At 44.6% G+C, this 20,796-nt stretch overlaps 1 protein-coding gene across 1 annotated transcript in view; it reads right to left on the reverse strand.

The window, feature by feature from the left end:
- Positions 1-1,519: 1,519 nt before the first annotated feature.
- LOC139780307 (uncharacterized) overlaps positions 1,520-20,796 on the reverse strand; it is a 258,523-nt gene continuing 239,246 nt past the window's right edge. The window contains exon 8 of the mRNA XM_071718941.1: positions 1,520-1,605. The gene's annotated coding sequence lies outside the window, so the exon portion shown is untranslated. The remainder of the gene's footprint in view (positions 1,606-20,796) is intronic.

The raw sequence follows: 20,796 nt of genomic DNA on the forward strand, positions 1-20,796 counted from the left end.
ACACAATCACCGCAATTTATTCGTGATTTATTCACGCAAATTCTATCGTTCGCTGTGGAGAGGAATTAAACGACGAAGGCGATGTGAAAACTCGTTCGATGAGAGGAATATCGTCCGTTATTGGTAGGCACCGGCGTTAACGCCGGTGCCGGCGACCGACCGGCGAACGAAAATGAGAGGAGAGAGGAAAAAAAGCAGCGTGAAAGAGGCGAGAGATAATTAACGAGAAGCGAGTACACAATATCTTTTCCCAAACGGCTCGACGCGAACTGCACACTTGTTGCTTATCTGCACTTCGGCGTAGACATGTCGGTAACGGGTTAGGATAACATGTTTAACACGGCAGATAGCTACTTATCAGTCGCTCTCACTGTTTGTCTTGCACCATAAAGTTATAAAGTCCAGACGAGATGCGCTATCACGGTGTATTATAAATTACGCTGCTCGTGTCATTTATGAAAAAGAGAGAAAAGAACGAAAAGAGAAAAAAAAAGTATAAGGAACGTGCGTACTCTCCGCACGTCGGTCGTCTTATCGGCGCGATAAACTCCGACGGCGGATCCGTCGTACCTTCCGACGGACTTTGAGTTCATGCGTAATTACTTAATCGCGGGGAAATTACAAGGGGAGCGCATAACGGCTCGCCTATAACGTATAGAATCATTTAGCGCTGTATACTAACGTGTGTAGGATCTCTCTACCTTAACTTTATCACATTCTTCTTTTTCGAGCTGATTTGAAGCCAACGAATCAATATTTTAATTATAGACTCATCAGGGACTCTGTCATAGAAAAATGTAGTTATTTGCTCTTTAAATAATAGCGCCTTCCAGTACGCAGATATCGAAGCGACAGGCAAATGCGTCCCTATCAATGGTCTTAATTCGACAGTCATTTCGGTGGGATAAGTAATTTCCCGGATATTCGAGGATCCCCATCCCGGACGAGGCTAACTACCCTTTGTCTTCCGCGTTATAGAAGCACGGCGGCAACGAGTGGCCATTTTAACCCCTTTTCCTCGCGAGACATAAATAATGATCGTCGCTAATTTGGCTCCGGTGCAGCCCTTGGCCGGCAACGAACGTAAACCGCGCAATTATAATGCCGCCACATTAGAATTTATTCCCACGGCAGCCGGCAGCCTCTCCTCCGTAACCTTTTTCTAAAGCTTACGTACTTAATCCGACTGAAATATTTTTTCCCGTGGCTTCGCCGTCGGATATCGGCCTCGGATTTTCGTCGGAACTTAAACCATTTAATTAAGTCAGGACAACCGGATAGTACGTCGTTCGCTACGGAGACAAAAGAAAAAGAAGTCGGACAAGAGTGAAGCAAGAATTATTTAAAAGAACAGTTTCCTCGCCGTTTAACCGATGACAAATTGATAATAGTAATCCCTTTAATTGTGAAAATAATTTTATTAAAAAATCCAAAAATCCGGAAAATTACTTAAATTGTCACATACAAATAGGTTATTTAAATATTATTTATTTATAAAGCAGTTTAAAATAGTTCTTACCTTTCTTTGTTGAATCTGCAAGTCGCGAGACTGATGTAAGTATCGCAATATCCGACGCTCAAAATGGCTTGTTGCGCAAACGTCATCTGCAACAAATGAACCATTCGTTTTTTTTTTTTTCATCACCACGTGTCGTTCGAAATGTAAAAGTATACGAGCAAAGTCACCACGGCGCGAAAATGTTTTTCGAGAACCGGATAGATCCGCGCGCACACAGCTGGCACGCAGATACAGCGATCTCCATTATGTCGAAATCCGGAATTTCACGCGGCCGAACGCAGCCCGAACTCACTACGCGCTCGCGCGAGGCTTCAGCATATTCACAATCAGCCAAACGGCATACACACACGCGTACGATAATGTATGTGTGTGCGCGCGCGCGCGCAAACGTACCGGCGCGCGGCTTTTCCGCATTGTATTCGGGGAACAAGTAATTGGATGCCGTGCGAGAAATTTGCGATATTTCTAGTGTGTAATGCGCGGCAATACGCGCAACGTTAAATCAAATCCAATTCGAGCTCTCGCGCGCCGTACGGCGCGGCATGGAGTGGCACCTGACAAACTCATTGGTCTGACAAATTGAATCATTCGCCGTTCAATTGCTTCGTGCAGATATACACACGCGTGGAGACAAGCGCGGGTTGGTGCGTACGTGTGCGTTGTGTGGGTGGGTTGAATTGGTGGGTGCGCGTGCGGGTGCGGGACCGTCGAGTATCTGGTGTCCGCTGTTTGTTGCCACTCTATTGCATCGCCGTCAATGTGTCGAAACCACCCCTTCGTCCTTCCACGTAATACGGTACCGTTGAATTAACTTGCGATCGAGCGTGCAACTTTGCAATTCACATGCGAGAAGACGAGCGGTTTACGTCACTTTTCACCGCGTCATCTACCGTGACAAATGTGCTTAATAAGATATTTATAAAAACTATGGGGTCTTTCTTTCTTTCTTTCTTACAAACTTTCTTATTCTTTCGCCAATGTCCTTATAATTTTATGCGCGTGCACTTGCGTGTTCCAAACAGAATTCCTGTTAATTTCAATCTGTACACGTTGACATCATGAATCTACAAAATAATACATTTTACACAAATGCATATATATATATATAGGTATATAGATACTTTATTGTGTACGTAATGCGTAATTGTATACGTATTTTACGTTCGTGGAACGAAATGCACGCTACGATAGATAACTAACCGCGTCCACGCATACGATACTCGCGATGGAAAATGCACAAAATATATACGCGCGCATTACGACGCGAATGATCATCCCCTAGTCTCTTCGATCTTTGATGAGAAAGGAACCGCGGCGCACGGCCATTCGATCGCGGTGTAGCGTGAAATCCGAATCGATCCATCCGACATATGAACATACGAACATGGAGAGACGAAGAGACAGAGAAAGAGAGAGAGAGAGAGAGAGAGAGAGGGAGAGAGAGAGAGAGAGGAGAGAGAGAGAGAGAGAGAGAGGAGAGAGAGAGAGAGAGAGAGAGAGAGAGAGAGAGAGAGAGAGAGAGAGAGAGAGAGAGAGAGAGAGAGAGAGAGAGAGAGAGAGAGAGAGAGAGAGAGAGAGAGAGAGAGAGAGAGAGAGAGAGAGAGAGAGAGAGAGAGAGAGAGAGAGAGAGAGAGAGAGAGAGAGAGAGAGAGAGAGAGAGAGAGAAGGCGCGCGGAGTGCATGCAGAATGCAGGGCGGCCGCATACGTGGAGCTGCGAGGCGTCGGCCGTGTGACGCGATCACACGGTGTGCGATGTGTGAAATGGAGCACGATCCCCCCTCCGGTAATTATATGTATCCTATCCCGCGTCGCTATCTCGCCTACCGGCGGTCGAACCGGCACGGCGCGGCGCGGCGCGGCGTGACGCGGCTCGGTGCGTCGAGCACGAGCAGTGCATCGATATGGCATGGCGCAGCGGCGCGACACAACCGCCAAGCTCCTGTCCCCCGGACTCGCACACAGCGGAGCGCGTCGATCCCCCGCGTGGCGATCCCCCGGATGCACCGCGTGCGTGAGCATCGTCCACCCATCGACTGCATCATCATCATTCCCTCCCTTCCTCCTCTCTTCCTGTCCTCGTCCTCCCTGGTCCCATGCGCGTTATCCGCTGTCCCGCATGGACCACTGATCCTTCGTTTCGGTTTCGGAGCGCGTACCTACCTCGGACACATCGGGCACCATCCATCGATCTTTACGATCGATCCACAGCGCGCACGAATGCGAACGGGATTTTCGAGGTGGAATTTGGCGCGAGTCCGTTTGTACGGTCGAAAGGGATTTTATTATCGGGCGCTATAACGTCGATTGGCAACCGTTTCGAAGATGTATAGGATGACATTTGCATTACGGTGGATATTCGTCGTAACGTTCCGCTTGGCCTTTTTATACCTTTGACATTTGGAAGGGTCATCAACCGTTTTAGATGTGCATATCGAGACAGGAATAGATATGAAACGAATAGAATAATGAATAATATCGATAAACTTGACAAATAAGTTTATAGTCGTAATATAATATTTTTTATATTTTTCTCATAAAAAGCCAAATCGCCTTCGATCTTTTAATTAACATAATACGAAATATGTTAACACTATTTCGATGCACTCGAATAAATCTACGGCTAAATCTAAATCTTAAATTTATTTATCTCTCGCGCGTAACGAGATACCTCCAGTAGCAATTCTGCACATATCCCGTCATTATATTGTTTTCGATTTGCGTCAACGCTCTTCGCAAGCTATGTTTACGATGGCGATATTAGGCCGAGGCTGTAATCGGCATATCGTTAAGCGGTATCAACGAAAATGACGATGCGCCTTGATATGTATATCGAGCTGTGCGACGCGCGTAATGACAAGCGCAAATGCACATAACATCGGCGGTGCACGCTACACCGGATATCGCGTAGCTGGGCACACACGTGCGTCGGCGATGTTCCGAGGCGGAACGATTTCGTAGCATCGAATTGCGCGGCGCCGGCTGCGCGTGCAATAGGCGCTTATTGCACAAATCACACGCATTATTGACTGCTATTGTACCTCTTCGGCCGACGAGCCGTCGCATTGTCCGCGCATTGCATGCCCTTCCTCTGGAATAAACCGATAACTTTACCTCTCGGAGATATTTGAATACAGCGGCGAGAGTTAATTCGATGGAATTAAAATTTCAAGAAATTTCTTCATATATCGTTTTATATTCTTTATACATTAGCTTCTTACCGACATATATATTAGTTCCTAAAAGAGAGTTATTTTAAAGATCAATCACAGGAAACTGACTGATTATCAAGATAACAAGTATAGGTATATGTCATTACAGAACTTCTGTCTATTTTAAAAGCCGGGCCGTCCTGAGACTCAGCCATCCTTTTAGTCTCGTAGAACAGAACTTTATACAAAGACGACACGACGCGACGCGCCGTTATAAATGTCAGATGGTAGCACTCGAGCGATCGGAGCAGCGCGAGAGACTTGTCATGCGAGTCGATCGTAAAACAGGCAGGAGGTATCGTCCAAGTAAATAAATCTCCTTGCCCGGGGCCACTTCCTCGAAAGAAAACACGGTGGGAGGCAGGCAGACCGTCTGACTTGCAGGTCGAACGGTAGGTTCGACGGCGTCGATGGATCGACTGCCCTTTGAGTGCTCTCGTCCCGGCTTCGGGATATCTTCGAGGGGTCGAACGGGAGCCGTTCGAGGTCTGCAGGTCAGGCACTCCTGAACGGATTTAGGCAGGAAAAGCCTCGCGGCAGGCACTCCACACGGCCACAAACAGACGCGAGGCGTGCTGGCGCCAAGTCTGGGAAATCGAAGGTCCTGGATGACTCGGAGGCCACCGGGACGAGTCTCTCCCGCTCTCTCCGTAGTAGGGTGATCACCCTATACGTATACACAATCCAAGTCTCCACGATACAGATGTTCCCGTATGTCACAAGGATTTTTCCGTAACCGCAACGGAAGTTTTCTCGAGACACCGGGCTATCTTACATCTGTTTAGACTCGTTGACAAGCTTTTTATAAGGGGAGATAGGTTTATATTCCGCGGTGGATATACGTTGCGCGGAGAAATAACGCGACTTGTATACGCGTCCATAAATTAAACTTATTTATTTAAGCAATACTTTACAGTTATGATACACAGAGGAGATAGCAACAATTTAGTATTTCCTTAAAAAAGTAATCTTTTCGGCTTATATTTATATATTCTGCCTAACAAAATATAATTGTGTCACAATGCAAAATTTTAACACATGTTAAAGTATCTTATTGCCATTTACGTATAATCATACTTTCTGTTTATCTCTTCTTTTTTTTTCTCTCAACTACTTTCCATATAATTTCAACAAGAATCTGTTCCATCACGATGAAGCGCAATACTAGGCACAGTAACGGGTTAAACAAACACCGCGTAATTTCAGGAACGTTTCCTAACGACGTTGCATCTGGTGTACGCGATCTTGTGTAAACAGACGAGATCGAGACGAGCCACTCGAAACGTTCGCGAAGGGTTGCTAGTTTTCTTAAGTCAACCAATGAAGGCTCCGCGTTCGTTTGAGCCAGGTTAAGGTACCACTCGACATTGATTTATCCCAACTCGTAATCTGTGTGGACGTATTTCTTCGGAACGCAGCGCCAGTAGTGTCGCTCCTAAGATTGTCGTTTTACTCTTTTTTTCTGAAGGCGTTACTCTCTTTACACTTTCTGAAACATTTTCTAAGACCCAGTTGCGGTTAAAATTGCATAGGAATTAAGAGTTTCTTTTTCTAACATTTACCAATATTATATAATTTTGTGAAAACGACGTTGGAAGAGTTAGCGAAAAGCAAAGTGGCGGATCGGACCCGGTCCGACGTCATTGAGAACGAGTCTGAACGACTGCCGTACTTAGGGTCACGGCAATTTTTGACACCGTCGTAAAGCTGCCGACTTCCGCATGCACATTCGAGGAGGGGATAGGCGAGGGGGCGGATGGAGCTATGACCCCGGCTCGATTCGCACTAAACTGTATCCTGTAATTCGGCGGGTTAGTACTAGCGGCGCGGCGCGGCGCGGCGCGACGCGGCACGAAAAATTCCAGGTCGCGCTAATAAACTAAATACGGCATCGGAAATGAGAGACCGCGGGTGTATTATTTATACTCGCGCGTTTCTATGGTGCCGACGGCGGCTTTAATGTGCTGTAGCGTGCTCGCCGCGCTCTCGCAGTTTATACAACGCAATAACGTTATTAGGTGGCTGGCATCCGGTATAAATTTCACCACCACCATCACACCACCGCCACCACCACCACCACCACATCGTCGCAGACCACACCGGCCACCGTCGCCACCAACACACGCTGCGCTCGCCCCATCGCGAGCCATCGTCGCCGCTCTTCGCCACTCTTCTCCTCTTCATTGTTGTCGCCCTTTTCCCGCCGCCGCTGCTGCTGCTGCTGCTGCTGCTGCTGCTGCTGCTGCTGCCGCTGCCGCCAATGCGACGCGATGTACCCGCGCACTCCTGTCGCACGGCGTTAAAGCATGGCGTCCTTATGGGCTCGAAACTTTGTCGTCGATTATTACATGAACCGTCGACTGTATTAATTACGGAACAGCTGCGCGCGCTTGGTGTTTTCGGCGTCACCGCTCTGTTTAACGTTGAATAAAACTAAACTGCGGTATGCGGGAGCAATCCAGGCGATAGAATCGCTTCGCGTAAAATGGGCGAATTTAATACCGTTACGTTTTGCCGGACGGTGCTGCTTTTACGGATTCACGGGGAAACTTTTTTACGTTAAACTAATATCCAAAAAATAAAATGTAAATTTCCTTTGTTGCGTGATATCGAATGAACGGCGCAAAAATAATTTCCAGGGTTGATATTCTCGCGGCGGGAAGCCACCGAATATTTTTTGTCGGCCCAACGTTGCCGATAATATCATTGGCAGAGTCCGCTATAAATACTCGCTATAAATACCGCTCGAAACGTCATTATTAACGTTCGCGACACCAATGCATCCGTCCTCATTTCTGCCCGTCGCCCTTCCACCATTGCGCACCGGCGTAACGCGGCAATGTATTCCCCGATTGCAATTGCAATATGTTAAAGCATGTTTTTATGATTTCAAAAATTTGTCGTTGGAGACTACATAACCCGTTAGCGGTATTAATTATAGAGCAGATGCGCCGCATTTTGAAATGCACATCGAAATTATTTCATGCGCATTTCACGAGCGTTATGCGCGAATCGCCGGCGAATTTTTGAGTACTTAACTCAATTACCCGATTAATTCAATCGCGCTAGCATGAATGCCGCGCGGGAAGAAGCTCGTATTTTTTTTTCCCCCAGAGGCACGTACCGCGTGTTTCGAACACTGGGAGTTCGCTCTGTTTTTTTATTTTTTTTTATTTATGAGCACGATTATCGCGCACTTGAAATCAGGCGTCCTCTTATTACATGCGACAAACAACGATTTGGCAAATTGCGGCATACGTTTTCTGCGAAAACGTTACAACACGAATTATTTTGTGTCGTTAGTACATGCATCACGACGCGTTCATTGTTGTAGTTAGCGAGTTAACAAACGACGGTAATGTATCAATCCACTTTACGGCGCCGGTACGCCGATCCTGAATAAAAAAATGTATCTATAAATTAGTAAAAGAATATTACTAATAATAATAATTCGTGAGATTATAAAAAAAGAAACGTACACGCTTAAATAATTTTTAAAAAACAATCGAACGAAACGCGATAACCTAATAATCAGAGGAAATAACGGGGGAGCAGTATCTTATTTGATCTTATTCGAAATAACTACTGACATTAGCCATGCACCGGCAAAAGCCACGCACGAACGCATGACAATGTGCCAGCCCCTGCAGGAAATTATTGATAATCGCATCAATATCCGCGCGATTGTCAGGCACAGCGTACCAATAATTTATGCACAATTGGACGTGGGTATCGATACGGCGCAAGCAACCTGCAACACATGTCGCTCTATTAATAACGCCGCAGCCGGTGCTATAGATGCCTCACTAATTCATCGAAAAGGGTATCGCCCGTCAGTTTTGGATGTCTTACGTTATTCTCCTCTCTCATGCGAACAACAAATGATTGAACGACAAACTCCACCTTTTTCGTGTACTTTGTCGATCTCGGCAAGTCGAGGGGGAGAAGAATATTACAATGGCACGGTAATCAAAGATCTTCATTTGATGTGGAATACATCGTTCCGAAGAAGGGTATAATATTCTTCACGCGAAACATTTACGAACGATGTTACGTGGAATTATCCACAGTGAGTCAGCCGAGGAAATTCCTGCACGATACCCTTACATGAAAATGTAATGACTTTTTAAGCAAAATTTGTCCGGACTGATCTGAAGAAGGTGCAATTATGAAAAATGATATTTCGCTTCCTCTTGAAGCAAATCAATGCGTTTCGCTGCGCCAGCAAGCCTGTACTTGCGCAATTACATTTGCATTTATGAGCTCGATTCACGATGCGTGATCTTATTGTTAGAATCATGAAAAGTATTCGAAGGAGGTAAGCGTGAAAGAAAGACGAGGGAATATTATGCATATTTATTGATGCAAAAATATGATAGCTTTATAATTATCCATAATTTCCCAACGTGCAATAATGTAATAATGGTATGTAGAGAATATTTCAGAGTCCTCGAGCCCTTCTCGAAATGCGCTGAAAGTTCTACGTGTCCAATACTTTTCACAGCTGCGTGTCTATCGGAATACACGAATTTTCCGTCGCGGAAGCTGTCATCGACAGGATCGTGGGCGTTTTAAGGATCTCGAGCGACAAGCGGGACTCACGTTGCATCGGAGCGTGTTGTGTCACGGCACGCTCACGTGCAAACGCGTGGCCCGCGCGCTCGCACGCCGGGGATAAATCAAAAGTATGAAATGCGCCCGGCAGAATTTCGGTATATTTATGGCGGGGGGCAATTCAATGATACACATTCCCGGTCGCGCGTAATAGTCAATATTTCCATCAGAAGCACACCTACAACTCACGCCTACGCTGACAAACCGCGCGGCCAACGGTGCTTTATGAGAGTTCAGGGCGCATTTGACAGCGCGATGCGCCGAGCCAGTTGTTGCCATTTATTCGCGCATTACATTACTCTGTTACCGAGTCGAGTGTCACCAGCTAATTTGCATTATAAGTGCCGCTGATGTTATCATCGCTTCGCTTATACGTTATGGCGCCGCTGACGGATCGTCAACGGTGGTCCGCGCGATCGTTCATGTATATGTTAGTGCATATGATGCTGGCCTCGCGCGAGTGCATCCCGCGGTACTCTGCGTGTCCTCCCCCCCCCTCCCCCCAGCCCCCTGACCCCCCTCCGCCCCGATGATCATCGCGAAAGCGAGCTGGCCAGCGATAATCGCGTCCGATTCGCGCCTATCGAGCTGTTGACGGCCGTCCGCAACGCTACGCGCGATACCGCGCGGCCCCGCATGAAAATAATTATTGCATTTTAATTGTGAGGACGCGAGAGAATTGCATCGACCAACGGTCAGGCTTAAGCAATTAATTAGAGCTGGTTATTAATAGATAACATGCGTTTAGATGCGGAATTCAAATGGTATGATGATTAATGATGACGTTAGCAGGAAATGAAACTCTTCATCAACGATATGAGCTATCATTTCTTGTATTAGCATTATGCCACGTTAATGCGCACTACAAAATTCGTTTGCACTACAAAATGGGAAATAATACGTAAAATAGAGAAAAATAAATCGTGCGGTCCAATTTTATGTATTCAGATCAGACGTTCTCCTACTAATCGCGACTTCGCGCCGATTCATCACTCGCAGCCACCTTTAGCGACTTCTTTTCTCTAAGTGATGAAAAGAATATTAATCAATTTTAATCGCAATGCTCACGATGCTTATATTTCAGGCGATGTCTCCGCGGAACACGAGAAAAATTAATTAAGCGTCACTCTCTCCTCAGAAAAATTCAACCGCTCCCTTTTTCGCTCGTAATAGCGTCGCGCGGTACCTTTGAAAATATTTTCCAAATCGCGATACGCTAGACGCCGCGCCGGCGTCATTAGACGGCCGGTAGTAATTACTACTAAATAATTTCGCCGCGCGAGAGCCATCCACCGGTCTACCAGCAGATGTAAATTCCCTCCGTCCGGTCGTGTACTTGCTGTATGAATTCCGCACAAGTGTCCGAGTGTTCGACCTTTCTCGTGGACGTGTGTTGAGCGGCTGAAGTGGGGATTGAAGTGAAATATGAAAATCCAGGCCCGGCCGCCGAAGCAAAACCCGGGAACTCCGGGTATTGGGCGGCATCGCGTGTTTAACGAGGCGCGTAAGACGGAAAAACATAGGTAATGAACGCGAACAAGAGCGCGCCTTTTCGCGGCCAGCGCGCGTCTGGCAAAAATCGTTCTCCGAATCCGTGGAAAAAAAATAGGAAAAAAAAGAACGCGCTCGAAGAAAAATACGCGGTTGAGAATGAGATGGAGAAGAGTGGTCCGGGATATAATGGCCCCCGGCGTTCGATATTATTTTGGGTGAACATTCGCGGAATTTCCCTCGGTTAATTTTTAATTAGCTCCCTTCATCGCGAGGGCAATTCGTGCCCGGAATTTATTAGGCGTCTCATATTCCGCCCACGAAAGATCCAAATTTCCAAGAAGGATTATATACTCGCTATCCGTAAACAGTTTCGGTGCGAGAAAAAAGTCTTCAAGAGTTCGACTTAGGGAGAGTTATTTTCGCAGATTCGCAATTTGATGAACCGTTGTTAAATCTTCGAGCGCTAATGCACGCAAGATGACGCCGATAAACGCGTCCCCGGGTGAGAATCAACGTTTTAAAATATAATTACCTTATCTGCATCTCGTACAAATGACACCCGCGACACAACACGTGCCGCTTTCCATGCGCGCGCGCGTGCGTGTGCGTACGCACACACGAACGCACGCGTCGCCGTACAATTATTATGTGCGCTCAGTGCGCCTACAATGCAAGCGGGAATCCATTTCGGAGTGGCAATTCGCGCGATACATTATCCAGTCAGCGTCGGCTATACGATTCGTAGTCGTTTCAGCCGCCGTAATAACGCCGACATTTCAACCCTCGCTTCGCCCTCTCCCTGTAAGGGGGTGGGGGAGGGGCGAGGGACGGGGGTGACCAGGGGCCGGAGCGGAGGTGGTTTCGCGGTGTCAGCGACAATATTTTCCTTCGACGGGGGTACGCGTCATACACCGATACTTTTTTTCCCCGGCTCTCGTCCTCTCTCTCTTTCTCTGTCGACGCGGCGGGCGAAATAACTCATTTCGAGAATGCGTGCCAGCCAGTGAGGCTGTCGATAGCAGCCACGTCTGGGATACATGACAACGTGTAAACAACGTGGCAGGCGGCCCTGTCAGACTCGTTGTATTTCGAGAGCAGAATGGATGGGAGTATCGTTAACCAGTCGGTCGGCCGGTCGTACCGACGCAATTTTATGAACGTGTCGTGTATCCTCCCTCGAACGAAGACATCTGCCTTTATTAAATAATATCACAGCGTATTAATAATATTACGGATTTTATAAGCGTTTAAAATTGATATCTTTTTTACATTGCATTTTGGATGTTTCCACTGATATTAACAATCAGGAACAATGGACATCTTCACGAAATACGCGGGAAATAATCAAGCGAAAAAGAATGTCAAATTGCGGCGGCGATAAATCATGAGGGGTTCCGGTTTCTCCTCGCGAAGTTCTGTGAAAATCTATTATTCCTCGTACGATAGTCTTAATGAGGCAAAAAGCACTCTCGGAGTCATCGGCACAGCTGCATCTGGACCGTTGGCGGCGCGGCTCAGTGGCTTATTGAATTAGACGGGAACGAATGAAGAGCTGGTATATCCGCCATATGCGGCATTCGAAGAGAAGAGCGCGTCGCGCCTCTTGCGAAAAAGTGCAACGTAGTTGCTCTTAGACGCGAGATACTTTACGCGAAATCGCGGGTTTAATGCTGCTGCAGACTTTGCACTTTAATGTGCATGTAATATGCTCTAGTCGGAGGAATCTGTCACATAGAGATATACCTATGTTCCTTAATTACAATAATGATTAAGAAAGAGTATGTTCACGCAGTAAAGAAATATTTATAATAATAAATATAGTAAAGAAGAAAAAACTGTGTACCTACATGTAGTAAATGCTATACAAAGCAATTCATTAAATTTTCCTAGTGAGTTTTGAATTTTCTTCGTAGAGATTGAACATTTTTCTAGCAAATTTCTCAAACCTATGAACGGTCAAGTGAATACCACGCGACACGCAATACGCGTTATCGATACATTTCGACGCGAGAGAAATTCAGCGAGAATCTGTGTGACTAATTAGCGTCTCTCCTCCCCGCGTGTCCTTCCAGTTCTGCGATTGTCGGCGAGGAAGCGGCATATACGTCTCGCTCTCGCGAGCCACTCGCATCAATTTAAGTTTTTCTTCCACGGGCACGAAAAAAAGGGTGCATGATCTTCACGATTGTGTGCGCTCACAAAGCGCCGACGTGCCGCTGAAAACGTTCCGTCGACTTTCTTTTACCGCGCGTTATATCTCCTTTTCTTTCTCTCTCTCTCCCCCTCTCATCTCTCCGTTCTTCTTAGTCCTCTTATAACTCCCTCTCCTACTTGATTTCACCCCCCCCCTCCCCCACCATTCTCTTTCTCTACGTCGTTCCCTTTCGCTCCCTTTAACTTCATCCGTTCCTTCTTTCTCCGTGACGTTTGATGTTTCGCGTTTGTGCCGGTCATTCGGCGCAAGAAGCGCATTATAGACCGTAAATGTTGGGACCAGATGCTGAATTCGTCATCGGCCCGCTGCTCTTTGGGCCCTTTAGGAATCAAAATGGAGGATTATGTTCCCTTCCTTCGTTAATCGTACCCGCGGCTAATATGTGACGCAAGATTCTAATTCTTCATTCATACGTCGCGCTATTGAACGCGATTTAAGACATGGGCTTAAAATACTTTATCTCGATGATAGAAATATATATTATTACTTTATCTTATTTTATTAAATCATACAGACACCTTAGCCTTACTTGCTTGACATAGCAATGTTTAAAACGAAACTTTAAACAAAATGCACAGAAAAAGAAAAAAGAAAGCAACATATCTTGAAACGGCAATGAATAAAGTAATAAATACAGAGAAAATAATTATCTCACAAAATATGTGAATAATTAACTCATTGAATTTTACATTTCGACATAGCGATATAAAATTAAATCGTCATGTTATTTGATGTATCGAGTGCAATTGCACGACTCAGCACTTGATAGCCAAATGAAGGACTCGTGCTAGCCCCTTTTATTTCGACGACTATTTCCATAATATGGTAGGATCAGTAATCTAAGGAACGAGGCAAAATGGTCTCGTGAATATTCACAAAAGCGCGCTTGAAATGAGATGCGGATGCGTGTCTGGTCGTAACAGTGCATCAATGCGCAAATAATGACACGACGAAGGAATAAAGGCCGCCTTTGCCCGTCTTTCCTGCAGCCATCGAGAGTCAACATCGGGAAGACTTAATTACTCGGCCCTTTCCACACACGCGATCTTACTCATCGGTCCGGAAACCTCAGGTACTGGGTGACCGTGAAAGCGAGAGATATCATTTAATGCAGTGATTTTAAAAAAAGCAGAATTTTTAATATTGAGAAATTACAGCATTTATATGATCAGACAAAATAAAAAGTTGCTGTTTAGCGTAGCCACAGAGTAAAATATCATGTAGATGAAAAGACAATTAAAATTATGGATTTAAAATGTAGATATAAAACTATATATCGTACTATTGTACTTGCATACATTGCGCCATTGTGTAGGTACATATATATTCTTTTATCGTTACAAATATAAAGGTACATGTACTACAAACATAGAATAGAGCTTATCTGCAGATTTTCTCGTGTTTTCTGGAGGAACCTTTGACTCGATCCACCCGTTAGAGAATCCGATCTCAGAGCATGAGTAATTCTGCAGGCTTGCGGGCGACGTAATGCATCACGGTAAACTAAAAACACACCGATCCGTCTCCGACGGTTTCCATGTGGGCCGTATGATTGCGCTTTATTATCGCGGAATTTCAGGTCAATTGTTAAATTGATCGGCAATTTTCATTCCAGGAATTGAAATCTTTATCTCCGCCGGCGTACGGCGTCGCCGAGGTCGACGTTCGTGCACGTAGACGATCGCAAGTGAGAGGGAAAGATAATCGAAGAAGGGAAAGTAAATGAGAGAAGGAGGTGGAAAGAGGATAGAGCGGCACGAGAGCTGCACAAGCTCGTAAAAACGGATAATTATCGATGTCTGGCCCTTTTATTGCAGCCGCCTGTCGATCACGGCCTCGACAAGAAAACGGCTGGGCGATCGCGTGCATCTTTGAACTTGAATGTATTTGTCGGATCTCTGCGATACGCTCGTCGATAATATAGCAATTATCCATCAGCAAAATACCGTGTTGCCTTCCATTGAACACACGGCTTTACCTGTTTGTTTATTAATTTAATTGATAATGACCGTTTTCTCGAAAGTGTACATTTTATGTTAGCATTTATTAACTTTTCCTTTTCTGTGGATAATTTCTTTCTAATTTTAATTAATCTAAATTATTAAATAAGCATTTAATCGTAATTTCTTTTTGACCCTTCAGTCCATATGATATCGGACATATCGACTATTAAGTAATATGATAAAAGATAAAGTAGACGAAGGACTAAAGTGTAATTTCATGAAGCGTTCGATAAGTGGCGACGAGAAATATTTCCGCTTTTGCATCGGCGATTAGCAGAAATCACGGTGTTGCTAGTGATAGAAAGCGAGATCAAAAGAGGGATGCGTTCATAGGAGCAAATTAGAGGGTGGATCGAACTGGGGTAGTGCGGTACGTTTGACGTCGAGTGATGTCGGGCCGAAAAGCAGCGGGGCTCAGGGGCTGAACAAATGAAATGAAATGTTGTTGCTTTCTGCGCGCGGACGAGAGTGATAATAGAGAAAGAGAGATTGTTTGTCGTTACACCCTTCCATCCGTTTCGTATACCGGCGCTATTCTCAGTTAGACTGCTTATTTGCCTAATTGCGTGACGCGCCCGATAAATTTCTACAAATCGACGCTTTGTTTTGCAAATTTTGTTCTCGTACGGACACCCAACTTCCGCGAACTCTGAATTTGCTCGAGATTATCAAAACAAAGGACGGCCTGATTCGTCGAATCCGAAATCGTCCTTTACGGAAAAGAGAATCGAGAGCGAGTAATAAATATTACACAACAATAGAACGATTACTTATTTCTTTCTAAAGAATTATCCGTGATATTATTTTAGACTTTATTTAACAATACGTAATTTATCTGCACTTCGATGATTCGATATATTCATTAGTTATCATAATTCGATGAATCGTTGAAAGAATTCACGTCGCGTTCACGAAAGTCAAATTTAAGTGAAGCTACCCTGCCACACCGCGCTCTTTGAGAAACGAACATTGTGAAGCATAACTGATAAGATCCATCCGTAGAAAAGACGATCCGCGGATCCTCTTATGTAATCCCCAACTTGTGGCTCGTTAGCGAATCGGGATCAATGGGTTCGTCGTGGCGCTCGTAATTTTATAGGATTCCACAACAACGGGGCGCATCGGGCGCACGGCAGTTTGGTATCGAGCATGGGGATCGGTGAAGTGGAGAGTGGTGCCCGGGGTAGTCTTGTTAAAAGTAGCCCGCCTCATTGCCTCCAATATCTGGTAAGTACTGCTCTTTTGTAAGGGCACCGCGCTCGGGAACCGAGCATCTCAATAGCCACTCAAACCACCCGCAACGCCATATTGTCACATGGGCGTACATAAACCGGGCTGCACACGTGCCCGCACTCGCAGATCCGTAACATGTATACGATCTCTCCCAACGTCGAGCGATCGTCAAAAGTTCTTACGATTACCAGTCAAAGTTGCGGCACAATTTAAAAATAGAGGAATGCTCAGAAGTTATGCATGAGCTATCTTGCACTTAATCGTAGGCGCACGATTTTTAAGAATAGAGACATGTCCCAACACGTGATATACGTATGTGCGGATATATTCCTGTTTCCATTAGCATTAGAGAATAGTTACATATTGTAAATTACTAAAGTACAGGAGCGTAAAAACATCCGCATCCTAAATGTTGATGCTTCTATAAAAAATACAAGGTAAGACGCTTCCGATGATTTTTGGTGTCAAACGTCAGCTAGGAATGATGTAATTTTAGATGTAATATTGAAGCTTTTAAAGAGATCGCGAAGACGAAAATAGCCCTCTTCACCGACGCAGTTCCGGATTACGACGTCGAGTTAACGAGGCCGCGGCCTTTCCGATGCCTGGCGGCTACTTATTTCGCATATCAGGGCACGGGCCAGGGCGTATAACATTTCTATACGGAGGGCGTGCGCGACCGGCCAACACCTCAAGGCAAACGCGGCCGCATGTAAAAACGTGAAATATCACGGGTGTTTCCTTATCGTCTGCTCGGTCATATGTAAAAATGAATAAAATCTCGGTAAGTTGCGCCAGGGGATCACGCGGCAATCGCTCCGGGCCAGTCGGTCGAATCTGATTTCATACGTTTTTAGCATATACAAGTCGGCGAGCATGGGGATACATCGTTGCGCGTACGAGCTCGAATCCGGCATTCCTTTCTTCAGCATCCGCAAACATTCACAAATGCAAGTGAAATGCATCAAGCTCCTCTAAGTGATGTAAGTTTTTTTACTGACGCGGCGTTATATATCGTAGTAGGGTATTAATTTAATTTAATTTAATTTGTTTATAAAGACAAGAGTTAATTCTTATTAAAAAGAAACGTGAAACTAGTATTATAATATTTACGATAACGAGTAAAAAGATATTAAAGAAAGAAGGCAAAAGCAAGCTACAACTAAGCAGGAAGGAATATCAGGGGTGGACCGAAGAGGGAAAATCCGGACACGCAGGAGACGAGAGGCACGTAACGTGCGAACAATAAGCAATAATAGGTAATGCAATTCAAACGTGGAGGCTGGCAATACTCCGAAGCCGACGGGGTGGTTACAATGCCGGGAAATGCAAGACAGGCATTTCCTGCGAAACGCGACGGCGGCGGCGGCGGCGGCGGCGCGCGGCGGTGGCGGCGAGAGGCGGACAGGGATGGTTAGAGAAGGGGGCGGAGAACGGAGACAATCATACAATACGGGACGTTCGGGTAGTCTATCGCATATTTGCCTTTACGCAATTCTCTACTCGCGCAAACGCTTCGCTCGCGATATTACGCAATCGCGATTTATCCAGCGCGACGCGACGCGACGCGGCACAACGCAGTCATCGTCCGGAAGCACGGTTGTATTTAATCCGGGGATGCTCTCAGCGTGCCTGCGTACGGTAATGAAAACGCTGCGAATAACCGCGAATACCTGTATCTTACGTTTCCACAATATAGGCAAAATAACCACCGACGAATGCCATCCTGTGTCGCGATACACTTTTCCGACGAAAGAACAATCGTAACAAATTGAATTTATGAACGGAACTAATTAATAACCTTTACACACGGAATTAACTAAAACTAATTGTTATTTATAATAATTTGAATAATTTGATAGATGATATTTAATAATGATCATTTTTGTAACATTTTTTACTATCGTTAGAATTATTTTAAATTAATCTTGGAATGGCTGTGTTTTATGCTGTATTCATATTATCGCATAATAAGAGTAAAATCTTGTACGGAAATATTATTTTAATCATATTGGAGTAACTGAATATTTATGTCTATAGACAGCACAATATATTTTATATGAAATCTGTATTTCTAAGCTCGCACGTGGATTTCGTCTAGAATGTAGTGGGATGATTTTGAGGACGTAGTAGATGAAATCGTTTGTTCTAATATCGCGGGTCCGACCCCCGAAGCTCGAAGATGGAAGTTTGTCCGTTGGAAATTGTCCGGGTGACATTGCAAATGGATCCAGACGATTCCGCCCGTCTCTTCTTGTAGCCTTACTGTGATACACACACATGTATTTTCAACGTCGCGCTGGCAACCAGCAGTATCTTCTCGCCTCGAAATCCCATGAGGCTAATTCTTAAGATACCGTTCGACGTTGACAAAAGTGGCCATATCGAAGTCAAAGTTTTCGCACGAGTGGCATATTTGTCCGAGCAACGGCTCATATTCTTTCTCACCGTATCTCGTTGTGAATGTGTACCTCATAAATGTTTGGCCAGCAATAAGTTACTTTCTATATAATTTTTAAATTTATAATTATGTATCTACGAAATTGTTTTAATTATTATTAATAATAGTAACAATATTATCAAAATAACGGTAGCTTATTATGAAAGAATAACGTTCTTGTCCTTCTACTAATAGGTAATAAAAACGTCGATTGTTTAAAGATATATAAAACTATATATAGTTAATACGTATTATTATACATATGCTACCTGATATTATAAGTGAAAGTTCTTCAATTTGTATCGAAACCCTTTCTGTCAAATCCCGTTTTCGAAGAGTCTCTTCTCGCTTCGCGTAGCAAGATTTCCATAGAGAAACTCGAGGCGAAACGTCATCGGTCTAACTCAGAAGGCAAATGACACGAGAAATATAATCCATGCCACCCCGGGCTTTGAACCCGGAGAACTTCTTACCCTTCCCACTCGACATCGTTATAACTCCTTACAGGCTTGGCCTCTCCTTCCCTCGACCGCTTTCCCCCTTCGTCTACGTCAATCCCAGAGAAAGCTGGGCATTGTCGTACCGAAATTGTGCGTAACTACGACAATAGTTCGGCAGGATTGGGCGAAATTAATGAAAACTCGCGCAGGATCTACGAAGAAGGGGTGAAGAAAGGGATGAGACCTCCCCAGAAACAGATATTCCAACCGTTGGAGAAGGGGGAGGGTTCGGCTAATCGTGACAAATACTGATCCGGGATTGCCGAATTATAAACTAATGTCTCGAGGAAACTTCGTCCGGAATAACTTTCTCCTCCTCTATCTGATTACTCCTCCGAGTGCTCGCTCAACCTTCAAACATCGTGTATACCCTAAGTCAGCTGTTCTGAATTTTACTCAAACTCTCATATACATTATTTAAATAATATATAGAACATACATTTGGCTGTCTAATTTGTGTTAGTAAATTTGCAGATGTAATATTCAATACATAGCAAAATAATTGTTTTATTAAATTATTTTATTTTTTTTTCTGTACGGCTCTATTTTTATAAAATAATTACAAAATAAAATACATGAAAACAGAAAAATCCTTTTTATCAATTAAAAAAGATCGATAACTGTATTATATAATCTATAGTGTTAAACATATCATGAATACACATCAGTACAGGATATTGCACCGGTGCAATTTCAACCGACGAACCAAAAGGGATGATTTCGCCATCTTTATATCTTGCGACCGGGCGTGTAAAGGATAACGGAAAGAGGGTGGTTGATGGTGAAGTTAGAGGGCGAACGTGAGTAGGCGGACGAGCGGCATGTTCCGTCCCGGCCAAGAGAGAAAGGAAATTGGATGATATTTCCCGCAACGATCAAATCTTATTGCCAATTGAAAGAGGAAAGTTCGCGGTACATTTACCCCGAGAAATCACCGACGACGAAGAGGTGAGCTAGCGAAAATGGCCGCTGCGATCTGCGATTCCGCAAACCACTCGTGGCCGTTTCCATCGCGATAACAAGCTCGTCTACGAGAAAGTAATATAAGAATAATTACAACCAGATTGATAGTCCAGCACAAACAATTAACGGAATAAATTCATTTTGCACAATTAAATATCGTACCCGCGTACACGGTATCTTTTACATAAAAATTATTCTAAATGTCCCTCGTTATTTTAAAAAATCAACTTCTTGCTTTTTTTCAAGAATATATCTTTTTACGAATAGAAATACGATTTGAAAGTACTTTTCAGCATCGTTTTCACGTCTGTAAACTCGCAGCAGATTGCAATCTCGTATTGGATGATTTCCTTTCATTTATTCGTATCCCCTTATCACATCACACATCCCAGTAATATCATCAGAAGCCGAAAGATTACGGAGTGGAAGTCGCGGTCCAATTTCGATATCCCTCCTCATAATTTCATCTATCAGTATCCGCGAAAGAGGAAGAGAGACAAAGACAGAGAGAAAGAGAGAGAGAGAGAGAGAGAGAGAGAGGTCAAAGTAGCCGTTTTCGCGGGAAGATCACGTTTGGGGATGGGGCGGGTTGTAATGAGCGGACG

Source organism: Temnothorax nylanderi, unplaced genomic scaffold (assembly GCF_030848795.1).
Source record: "Temnothorax nylanderi isolate EJ_2023f unplaced genomic scaffold, tnyl_v1.0 TNYL_tig0007_pilon, whole genome shotgun sequence".
Lineage (NCBI taxonomy): Eukaryota > Metazoa > Arthropoda > Insecta > Hymenoptera > Formicidae > Temnothorax > Temnothorax nylanderi.